The sequence below is a fragment of the Salvia miltiorrhiza genome, chromosome 3 (genome assembly GCF_028751815.1).
Source record: "Salvia miltiorrhiza cultivar Shanhuang (shh) chromosome 3, IMPLAD_Smil_shh, whole genome shotgun sequence".
NCBI lineage: Eukaryota > Viridiplantae > Streptophyta > Magnoliopsida > Lamiales > Lamiaceae > Salvia > Salvia miltiorrhiza.
Window position 1 is genome coordinate 22,975,523 of NC_080389.1, and position 8,555 is coordinate 22,984,077.

The 8,555-nt window shown below is 38.7% G+C and overlaps 1 non-coding gene across 1 annotated transcript; it reads left to right on the forward strand.

Moving 5' to 3' along the window:
• Nucleotides 1–5,083: 5,083 nt before the first annotated feature.
• LOC131019287 (small nucleolar RNA R71) lies at nucleotides 5,084–5,190 on the forward strand. Its single transcript, XR_009100206.1, has one exon. It is a non-coding gene; the product is annotated as a small nucleolar RNA R71 (small nucleolar RNA).
• The last annotated feature ends 3,365 nt before the right edge of the window (nucleotides 5,191–8,555 follow it).

Consider the following 8,555-nt stretch of genomic DNA (forward strand, 5'->3'; position numbering starts at 1 on the left):
GTTTTCTTGCCCAACATCCTTAGCACATTTTCTTCCTTAGTTTTACGGGATGCAAGTTAATATGCTTATATTCTCTTCTATAAATAGGGGCAAAACTCATTGCATTCGGTACCAGTCTAAGGTACATGATACACAAGTGCAAGAGCTCACAAGCTAATATTCAAACATCATTCACGACATCTAGCTCACAACACACCTTGAGTGGGAGACTCGTGTGTCTAATAAACCTTGAGTGAGAGACTCGTTTGTTTTTTTTTTTTTTTTGAAAGAGGATCAATAATGGTTTCTCGTTTTCCCCCTTGCTTACTAGAACCCCGATCTATTGATTGGAGGGGAAGCGTCTGATCGCTAATTTCTTAACAACAATAACTGCAACTAAACAGTGTAATTGTAGCACAGAAATAGCAAGTCGAGTATCGTATCCACATGGACTATTATAACGAATCACCTTAAGTAATCCTAACTAAACTCTAGTAATATTCAGGCAAACTCAAATAAGAACGAAGAATAAAACTAAAATCAAAACAAAGCAAATAAAATATGATAAAAACTCAAATAATTAAAGACTCTGACCCTAGGGATGTACTTTTACTAATCAATTACATGCATTTAATCTATTGATTCAATTACCAATTTAATCCAACCCTGATGAGAGATCACAGAACTATTCACAAGCTTCTCTAACGAACACCTATGAAAGTAGATTAATTTACCCCCCTTCACATTCAAGACTTCAAGGAATAAATTAACTCCCAAGCGTACACAAAGAATAGCTCCCTATAGTTTCACCTATCCCATTCAAGTGTCAAGGCTACTACTATAACATGCATTCCTGAATCGGCTGAACAATCATCGCATTCAAGACTCAAACTGAACAGCTAGACATGTAAATTATTGGCCAAATAATTCACAAGAAATTAAGCACCAGGAATCATGAATCACAAGTTGGAAGGCAAATTGATATCAATAAATCATACACACATAATTAATCAGCTATGTACAAACCCTAGGTTCAGATTAAAGAACTAGCCAGACATCGCAAAAGAAAACATAAACATAATACATAAGAAAGCAATTGTAAAAACTAAATTATATAAAACCAAAAGTAGAATAATTGTAGCAGCTTGAATCTTCAATCTTGAGGAAATCCAATCCAAGCAGTAAATACTGGAAAGAAATAAATTCTAAAGCTATGAAACTGAAAAATAAAAGCTGGGAACCCTAAATAGGTCAAAAGAATACCTATTTATAGTGTCAGGGTAAAATACAGTGTTTGAAACCCAAAAGAACTCCAAAAACGCGCAAAAGTTGAAAAATTCGGGTAGCCGGCGACCCACCCGGCGACCCATCCGGCGGTCGCCGGCCCAAGCACAAAAATCCTTCATAACACGGCGATGGCCGCATCTCTTCCAATGTTCCAGAAGTCCTGGCGACCTATGCGGCGGTCGCCGGTCAGGTCGCCGGAAATCCTTCTTCGGGCGGTGGTCAACGGTGTTTGACCGCCGAGTTCTGACTGCTGCGCGCGATGTTTTTGTTTCGGCCATAACTTTCTCGTCCGAACTCGGATTTACAATCCGTTTGCGCTCACGAACTCCTATTGAGACGATCTATAACTTGTATTTTATCACAGTTTTCCAAATTCAAACTCAAAAAACCTGAAATGTCCTTCAAAGTTCGAGTAAGAATCGTGTTTCACAAGATAAAGCAAATTAAGCACAAAACAACCATCCAACACTCAATTTCCTATAAAAATGACATCATATGAACACTAAAACCATGGAAACATGAGTGTTATCAACTCCCCCAAACTTAAGCCATTGTTCGTCTTCGAATAATGAGAAGAACACAATCAATAACACGAATGGGTAAGAAATCTAGCTCATCGATGCCTTCGAAAGATAAAGAATGATAGAATTCTCAAATCCTCAATAATTAAGCACAAAATTCACTAATAAACACAACCTATAGCAAAATCAACCTTGACATTCCAAACAATTGAATCTCACAAGGTATGTATATCACTCAACTCTCAATTTGATGGATTATATATGACGTGTATGCTCTCATCGAATTCAATACAATGTAGATCACTTGCCATAGGCTTGCCAATCGTCTACAATCTCCATCGCTAAAAGTGTGTCAGGACTAAGATCAAAAAGGTCTTTTTTCTTTGGGTTATAATGTAGGGACATTGGTTAAGGTAGAGAAATATAGGCTAAGTGACTCAAATAAATCAAGAACACCAACCTTATGACTTCACTAATCAAGCATGGAATAAATTCCATCTTCCACCCAACTATATCACCATAATCAACACAACTCAAGGGATTTAATCATCACAAAACAGAACTAAATACTCTTTTATACTCTCCATTTATTTCCAACAAACACAAAGTCGATTTTCTAACAAATATCTCAAAGTACACTCGACTTCACACTTTTTCCTTTTCTTTTTCTTTTCGTTTTTTTTTTCTCAACAGCTTTTTTTTTTTCTTGAACAACTTTTTTTTCACAACTTTTCTAGAGCTTATAAGAATAAATAGTAGTACAATATCATCCCTTCTTTTTCACAACCCACTATGAATATTCACCACACAAAGATCCCCATATACTTCATCACCCCCTATCATCCGGCTAAAGAATAAAAGCTAAATAGGCTCAAAGTGGATAAGAAAGAATAATTTTTTTTTCAAGGACAGTGTTTGGGATAATAATGTGGTTAACAAAAGATGGCCTAAAATCATCTCCTAATCCTGGGCACAACAGCAACCTCGACACAGAAACCATGGCAAGTTCTAGAAGATCACCACATGCATGACAAAACTCACAACAAAGAATAAACTGTGTATAATAAACAGCTATGGCTCAAAATCTCACAGGTTTATTCAACGTCCAAAAGTCAAGGTTAAAATCACTCTAGAATTATGCAAATTAGTTCCAATTATGCTTAAATCATCAAAGAAAATCCAATTCAATTTTTTTTTCATAGAAATCATCATTGGCATCTTACCAGAAATCTAATGGAGCAATAAACATCTCAAAAACAAAGAACACACACCACCAAACAAACAAGATAAAACAATAAACGCAACAAAAAGATAAAAGTGATACACATATCTAATCTCACCCCCCTCCCCCAAACTTATTACAGAACATAAGTTTGAAAATAAGTTTGGAGGGATGATGATATGTGTGTCACTACTCACAGAAAAACATGCTCCATGGTGGTGGTATGAACAAGGCGCGAGTTTCCGCATATTCCAAACTCAACACTGCACTAAAAACCCCAAAACAAAGAAAACAAAGAAACAAAAGAAACAAAACGAAACTAAAAGAAAGAAAAACAAAACAAAGAAAAACAGTTGGGTTACCTCCCAACAAGTGCTTAATTTAACGTCTAGAGCTCGACGATACCTCATGGTCTCAATGAACATCAAACGCAGCGGGCGTGACAGACCGCCTAACACGAACAGAGACAGAGGACTCATGCGCATCAGCTGCGTGAAAGACAACGCTTCCATTCGGTACATCTATCATAGCTCGCCCCGTAGCTAAGAATGATCGACCAAGAATCAACGGCGGATTTGTATCTGCAGGAATATCGAGGACCAAGAAATCCGTAGGGAAGACGAGCTTGTCAACCTTCACAAAGATGTCTTCAAGCTTTCATCTCGGCTTCACTCTTGATCTATCCGCCATTTGAATCTCCATCGAGGTCGGCTTGAGATCTCCAATTCCTAACCGCTTGAAAACAGAGATGGACATCACATTGACACTAGCCCCTAAATCACATAGAACCTCAGGAAAGAGCTCTCCTCCAATCTCGCACTTAATGGTGAAGCTACCCGGATCTTTCTTCTTCGAAAGTAGCTTCATTGGCAGCTCAGTGCACACAGCTTTCGCCTGCGGGATTTTCTCATCCTCCTCACCCATCTTCTTGGTGTGAACAACTACATTTTCTTCTTTTTCCTTGGGATCCTGCAATTTTGAGAGAGTTTGAGGCTGTGCACGCCGGTTCGATTCTTCAAGTAGTCTCTCTAGCTCATCCACTATACGTCTATGCTCTGTCTCATCGGGATTGGCAATTTTTTTCTCATTTTTACAATGGGAGACCTCCAGCTTGATTTTCTTGACATCCACCTTTTTGCTCGGCTTCACAGCACATTGCTCTTCAAGCACCTCCCTCTTCATCAGCCTACGGGGGAATGGAACCTTTGGGATGTATTCCCTAAGTGGAACAAGAGCCTTGTATGGTTCCTCACTTGGTTGTTCGTTCTCCTTGCTCATCCTCATCTCTTTTGGAGACAGAGTGTCATCGAAAATAGCATTGCATTGGCCTCTAGGATTGACCTCAGTGTTGCTAGGGAATTTTCCTGGTGTGTGCTGCGCAGCTGCTTGGTTGGCCATCTGACCAACTTGAGTCTCCAATATCTGCACTTGCTTGGACAGTGCTGAAAAATTATTTCCAATTTGACCCACTTGAGACTCCAAATTGGTCATCCTTGTATTAATAGTTGTCTTCATACTAGACACCTCTGTTAAAACCTGCTGCATCATATCCTCAAGCGATCCCTTCTTTGGCTCATTTATAACTTCTCCACTAGACACAGAAAACCCAGGTGGAGACTGCAAAGCATTGTTGGGATTTGAATAGGAAAAATTTGGATGATTCCTATTATTGGGATGATACGGTGGATTTTCGCTCTGATGTCCCTGATAGTTTGGTCTATTGAATTGGTACTGCCGCTGGACATAATTAGCATTTTCAAACTGTGACACATCAGATAAAATCGGCTGCTGAGGAATTTTTGCTAGCAGTGCTTTTCTCTCCAACTCATATTGCTTTTGAAGAGCTTCATATTTCTCCTTAAAATAATCTCTCTCCTCATGCACAGCTGCAATTCTTCTCGTAGAATTTCTGTCATTCGGCCATTGATAACTATTGGAGGCCATCTCTTCTATCACACGATAAGCCTCCCTTGTATTTCTATGGAGAAGACATCCACCTGCAATAGCATCCACCATACTTTTTGTTAGACCAGTCAAACCATTATAAAAGTGAATGATCTGTTGATCCTCCGTGAAACCATGTTGTGGACAGTTCCTGAGCAGCTCACGAAATCTTTCTCAGGCATCATGAATGGTCTCATCTCCTAGCTGGGAAAAGTGAGAAATCTCCGCAATGATTTTCTGAGCTTTAGAAGAAGAAAAGTATTTTGCCAGGAATGCTCTACACAGATCCTCCCATCCAGTAATAGCACCTCTGTCCAAACTCTTGAACCACTCCTTCGCTCTGTCCCTGAGAGAGAATCCAAATATCTTCATTCTGATGGCATCTGGTGGCACTCCATTCTGCTTAATAGTGTCGCGGATATCTAGAAACTGAGTGATGTGAGCATGCGGATTTTCAGAAGCCGTTCCACTAAACTGTTCAGCTTGCACCATATTTATCAATCCCGGCTTCAGCTCGAACGTGGTAGCCTGCACAGTTGGTCCCCATCTGCCTCCTTGAAATTGATCAACCCAAGGCTGATACATGTGATTCAGTGGTGGCTCTGGTGGAGGAGCCCGGTTGCGCCTGCTCTCCTCTCTCTCTTCATCTAGCTGCCTCTGAAGGTTTGTCACTGTTCGCATAAGGGTTTCAAGATCCACGTTATTCTGTTGCTCTGCCATTGCTTGCTTCTTCTTTTCGCGGTTGTCACTTTTATGCTGCTTTTCGATTTCCAAATTCAAAGGTACAAGATGTTCCTTTCCTTTGGATCTCGTGATCATACACTCCTCAGACAACAAACAAAAATCAGAAACAGAAACTAAAAACTAAAAATAAAATAAAATAAAAATAAAAACTTATAACGCCTGAAATAATGCTTAAGTCTAGTCAGAAATATTAAAGTAAATTCTAAATAGTCCCCGGTAACGGCGCCAAAAAGTTGATCGCTAATTTCTTAACAACAATAACTGCAACTAAACAGTGTAATTGTAGCACAGAAATAGCAAGTCGAGTATCGTATCCACAAGGACTATTATAACGAATCACCTTAAGTAATCCTAACTAAACTCTAGTAATATTCAGGCAAACTCAAATAAGAACGAAGAATAAAACTAAAATCAAAACAAAGCAAATAAAATATGATAAAAACTCAAATAATTAAAGACTCTGACCCTAGGGATGTACTTTTACTAATCAATTACATGCATTTAATCTATTGATTCAATTACCAATTTAATCCAACCCTGATGAGAGATCACAGAACTATTCACAAGCTTCTCTAACGAACACCTATGAAAGTAGATTAATTTACCCCCCTTCGCATTCAAGACTCCAAGGAATAAATTAACTCCCAAGCGTACACAAAGAATAGCTCCCTATAGTTTCACCTATCACATTCAAGTGTCAAGGCTACTACTATAACATGCATTCCTGAATCGGCTGAACAATCATCGCATTCAAGACTCAAACTGAATAGCTAGATATGTAAATTATTGGCCAAATAATTCACAAGAAATTAAGCACTAGGAATCATGAATCACAAGTTGGAAGGCAAATTGATATCAATAAATCATACACACATAATTAATCAGTTATGTACAAACCCTAGGTTCAGATTAAAGAACTAGCCAGACATCGCAAAAGAAAACATAAACATAATAAATAAGAAAGCAATTGTAAAAACTAAATTATATAAAACCAAAAGTAGAATAATTGTAGCAGCTTGAATCTTCAATCTTGAGGAAATCCAATCCAAGCAATAAATACTGGAAAGAAATAAATTCTAAAGCTATGAAACTGAAAAATAAAAGCTGGGAACCCTAAATAGGTCAAAAGAAGACCTATTTATAGTGTCAGGGTAAAATACAGTGTTTGAAACCCAAAAGAACTCCAAAATCGCGCAAAAGTTGAAAAATTCGGGTAGCCGGCGACCCACCCGGCGACCCATCCGGCGGTCGCCGGCCCAAGCACAAAAATCCTTCATAACACGGCGATGGCCGCATCTCTTCCAATGTTCCAGAAGTCCCGGTGACCTAGGCGGCGGTCTCCGGTCAGGTCGCCGGAAATCCTTCTTCGGGCGGTGGTCAACGGTGTTTGACCGCCGAGTTCTGACTTCTGCGCGCGGTGTTTTTGTTTCGGCTATAACTTTCTTGTCCGAACTCGGATTTGCAATCCGTTTGCGTTCACAAACTCCTATCGAGACGATCTACAACTTGTATTTCAGCACAGTTTTCCAAATTCAAACTCAATAAACCTGAAATTTCCTTCAAAGTTCGAGTAAGAATCATGTTTCACAAGATAAAGCAAATTAAGCACAAAACAATCATCCAACACTCAATTTCCTATAAAAATGACATCATATGAACACTAAAACCATGGAAACATGAGTGTTATCAGCGTCTTACCAACTCAATTGCGCTTCGTTGTTTATAATTACAACTATATTACACGTGTTCTTATTACACTTGGCACAATTGTGCTCATCTGTGCCAAGAGAGGGGGGGGGGGGAACGAGAATCACATGTACGGGTTGGGCTGCGTAGAGTAGGATCTGCAGGGTCAAGAGTATTTTAGATTGAAATTATAAAAAAAATGCTATAATTTATATTTTTCAGATGGATGGCCGAAAATTGAATTGAATTGCTCAATATGGCTATATAAGTGCATATTCTCTAATATATGTGCATAGATTAATTGTTTAATTTATTGAATACTAAATCACTATAAACAGTACTAAAATCAACTCTAAAATAAAATACCAAAGATTGAGGCGGAGGTAGAATGCACTGCTACATGTCCCCAAGGGGACACCAAGCGGTGTAACCTCCTGTGTGTGAGTGTGAACAGTGAGGTCCCGGGTTCAAACCCCACTGCTCCCCCTCCCCAACTCTCCCAAGTAGGAATGTCAATCGGGTCAACCCATCGGGTTTCGGGCCAGCCCTATCGGATTCCGGGTTAATCGGGTTGTAAATTTTTTCGGGTTATAAATCTTCAATCCTAACCCTAAACGTTCGGGTTTCGGGCTAGCCCATCGGGCTAATCGGCTTAAAGGCGTAAAAATAAAATAATCATTTGTATTTTGTTAGTTTTAATGATCTAATGTATTATGTATAAAATATACATTGAAATCAAAGATATAAAGTATATAGCAAGCATTAAATGTAAAAATATGAGATATTGTAAAAATAACATATAAAATAAGCTGGTAACAATAAAACGTTCAATTTTGTTAAAGAAAAAATAATAAAATATCCAACAATAGTTTGAACTCATAGAACCAAAGCATCTAAAAAATATAGAAAAGTGAAATGATGAGACTTTATAATATTTTATCATTTTTTTATTTTTATATCTAAATATTATAGTTAAGTACTCGGGTTTCGGGCTAGCCCATCGGATTAGTCGGGTCGATCCTATCGGATGTCGGGCTATTCGGTTGCGGGCTAATCGGGTTGTAACTTTTATCGGATTGAAAATATTCAATCCTAACCCTCTCGGATGACGGGTTAATCGGGCCAGCCCACGGGTTTTGGGCTAAATTGACATCCCTACCCCAAGTCAAAAA